Below are 3,695 nucleotides of genomic sequence, written 5' to 3' on the forward strand. Positions count from 1 at the left end.
TGAGGCAGTGATGCCCCTGTGATGGTGCCAGGCCATCCTCTTGCCTGTGGAGTGAGGGGACAACCCTTGTTCACGGGCAGCATGACACCAGGGTAGAGATGATCTTGAGGGCACATTGAGTGGCAGCCTTGGTGTCTGATGTCCTGGAGAGCCCAGGACCACTGGACTCCAGCCAAAGCCCCTTGCATGTCCAGAAGGCAGGGATTCTGTGAGCAGGGAGGGAGGACAGAGCAAACGTGCAGGCAGTGCCTGGGCAGAACGTGGCTCCTCTGCTCTGGCACCTTCATGGCTCTCGATTGCAGGCTGCTCAGGGGACCTGAGCACTGGTGCTGCCCCAGCTACAGGGACCCCTTCCCTGCCCGGTGAGGAGGCCACAGTCCCTCCCTGATGGTGCCAGGCAGCCCACCCCACCCCCTCCCCATGGTGCTGCGAGCCCCTGGCAGCTTTCTGGTGCCCCTCAGCACCCCATGGTGGCTGTAGATCCTGGGATCCCAGCTGTGAGCTGGGCTCTGCTTGGTCAGAGACAGCCTGGCGTGAGCTATCCCCGGGCCAGGAGAAGCTGCATGGGAGCCTCTCTTCCTTCTTGCCTGTGCCCCGTGGGGAAACGGGGTGATGCATGGCCCCATCGGGGGCCTTCAACCCGTCCTCCTCCTTCCTGAAGCTCTTCTCACCCCAGGAGGCCCTGCAGCCCAAAGCCTCCCTGCCCTGCCCCAGCCCTTCCCCTTGCACTAGGGCTGTTTATTCACCCTGCAGACACACCACAGGCAGAACCATGAGCTTGATTCTCAACAGGCTTTTGGTGGAGCTGATTTTGGGGCAGCAGGTCTGGGCAATGGGATTAGGAGCCATTATCTGTATGAGGGCACCCTGGGGGATTGCAGCCTTGGAGAGACAGCTGCCTGGAAGAGGATGAGATGGGCAGCAGAGCCCATGGAAGGCTGTGCAGGAAGCTCTCCCTGGCCAGGAGTTGCTGTAACTATCAGTTGTTGTTCCTCGATAAGAAGCTCTCCAATGGTGGCTGCCAGGATGGGATGGGAAGGGACGGGAAGATATGGGACGGGACGGGAAGGGACGGGATGGGAAGGGACGGGATGGGAAGATATGGGACGGGATGGGATGGGATGGGATGGGATGAGAAGAGATACAATGCCCAAAGTGTGCCAAGCCCCATGGGGCCATCTCCAGCCCCCTAAGGTGCCCCTGGCAGCAAGCAGAGGTTGGGCTGAGATGAGAGCTGGTGCTAAGGGACACGTTCCTGATACTGAAGAGGGATGTAGGCAATGAGCAGCTGGGAAGCCTGGAAAATACTATATCAAGGCACTGTGGGTTGCTTGCTGCTACAACTACACAACAGCTACACAACATTTGTAGTTGTTACAGCTACACAACATTTGAATCCCTGGCCTCTGCCAAATCAGTGCTGCAAAGCAGTACCAGGAGAGCTGCTGCTGCCCTTTGGACTCTTGGTCACAGTCAAGGAAAATCCCACCAGGAGAACCAGAGAGAAACTTTGCAGTGACATTTAGGATGTTATTTAAAGGAGAGAGTCATGAGTAAGTCTGAAGAACTAGATGCTCATTTATAAAGATAAACACTGCATAGTATTCATTAAAATATTTTTCAATATTTTGCCAGCTGCTGATCAAAAATCAAAGTAGCCTTGAAAAATGTACAAGGCTTGTGAGAAACTGAGCCCGGAGCCCCAGAGGACACGTTTCCATGAGGCGTGCCTCCAAACAGGCACAGTCCTGGGGAAGATGTGGTCTGTGCTGCCTGGGCTCCCTACACCATGCCCTGCCCTGGGTTTTCCACTGCCCTAGAGGCTTGTGCCTGGCAATGTCCTCCTCCCTGGCCAGCCGCTGGGGCAGGGCATGGTGTACAGCCCCCGGGGCCATTCCCCCAGTTCACATCAAGGCAGGACTCAATGCTCTGCCTCAGCACCCAGACGTGCCCCCAGGGGTAGAGCCTGGTGCTCCAGCTCCTTGCTCCCAAAGGGCCATGCCAGTGGGACTGTCTGCCTGTGGGGCTGGCAGTGGGTCCCAACGGGGCCCCAGCATGGCCTCCTGGTCCTCTGTGACCTCATGGATGGAAAGGACTGAGCCCCCTCCATGCTATCTCTGGTGCTGGGTGATGTCCACAGTGTTGCATCTCACTGCTGACCACTAGCCCTGCTTCACAGGCTACAGCACCAGCAGGACAAGGGGTCACCACAACAGGGTGCCCCTGCACCCTGCGACAGCAGCAGGACATGGTGAACCTCACAGGCAGCACCCCTGGCTCTGACCCCCTGTTAGGGACAAGGTGTCCCTCCGGAAGGTGCATGTCCTGAAACCTCCTGTCCTGGTGCCTTGGCGACCTTGGCTCCACTGTTATTTGTGTCTGGGTTCCTTATCTCGATGCCCCACCTAGCACAATGCTGACCATGGTCACCCTGGTGCCAAGGCCATGGGCGAGTCACAGCCCTGTGCCAGCCCAGGCACCGCTGCTCAGGGACAATTGGAGGAAGCCATGTCCCTTGGCAAGCCCTGAGATTTCTTCTGGGAGTGACGTGGCTGGGGCCGTGCTTGTTAACATGGGCATGGGTCACACACACCTCCCAGGGCCACCCAGAGAAGCTTGGACCAAGGGGGCTGTGTCCACGCACACACGTGTGTGCAGAGAAGGAGGCACAGTGATGCGTGCACGCAATCTGCGTGTGCTCACACACTGGCACACGGGTGCCCTCGCACTGTGCAGCCAGGCTGTGTGCTCAGGGGAGGTGCCATGGTGAAGCACCTCAGCATCTTCTGCTGGCACTCAGCTCCTGAGAGCCCTCAAACCTGCCCAGGCTCTTTGCCACCCCCCCACTGCCTCTGAAACCTGGGTGCCACGGGGTCCCTGGGCGCCGCCCTGCCTTGCCCCACCTCTGCTCCCTGCAGGGCTGCCTGCTCGGTGCTGCGTGCCTGCGGGGTGCCTGTGGTGCTTGGAGGAGGCCGGAGCAGTGCAGCCGTGCAGGACAAACTCCTTATAAGGCTGGAGACATGCGGGCGGCCGCCGCTTTCCCAGGCAGCCAGGAGTTCCTAGAAGTTGGCTCCTGGTGCCAGAGAGCAAGTCCTGGAGAGCTGCATGGGCCAGCCTTCCTGGAAGGAGTCGCTGGCCGCGGCAGCGCCCGCCTTGTGCCAGCTCTTGCCCTGCCATGCACTGCCCCGGCGGGGGTGGCTGTGCGCCCTGCGTGTCCCCCTGGGCCACGGCTGCGCTTGTGGAAAGCCCCGGTGTGGCCAAGGCAGGCACCCAGCACTCCATCCCAGCCCTGCCCCTGCAGACCCGTGGCCAAGAGCCATCGCCATCGCCATTGCCATCCCTGTCCCCAGCCCCCACCCTAAGCCACTGCTGGCCCCATTCCCCAGCTAGGAGAACACCCCAGGCTTGAGCCCAAGTTTTGTCCTGTGGCTGCTAACACCCAGAGCTTGTAGCCCTGCAACTCCTGCTTGTGCCTTGCATCCTCCTGTGCTACCAGAAGCACGGTGGGTCCTTCCAGCTTCCTTGAATTGGGTAAAGGTGTCTCCTGCTGCTGGGGTCTCCCCATGACCTGAGAGCAGTCCCACTTACCTTGACTCCACCACGTGCTCAGGACACCCAGTGTACCTCCTCCATGGGTCCAACTTGTGTCCAGTGGCACCTCCAGTCCCACATGGACACCTGAAAGGTGCCTGCTC

Source organism: Cygnus atratus, chromosome 20 (assembly GCF_013377495.2).
Source record: "Cygnus atratus isolate AKBS03 ecotype Queensland, Australia chromosome 20, CAtr_DNAZoo_HiC_assembly, whole genome shotgun sequence".
NCBI lineage: Eukaryota > Metazoa > Chordata > Aves > Anseriformes > Anatidae > Cygnus > Cygnus atratus.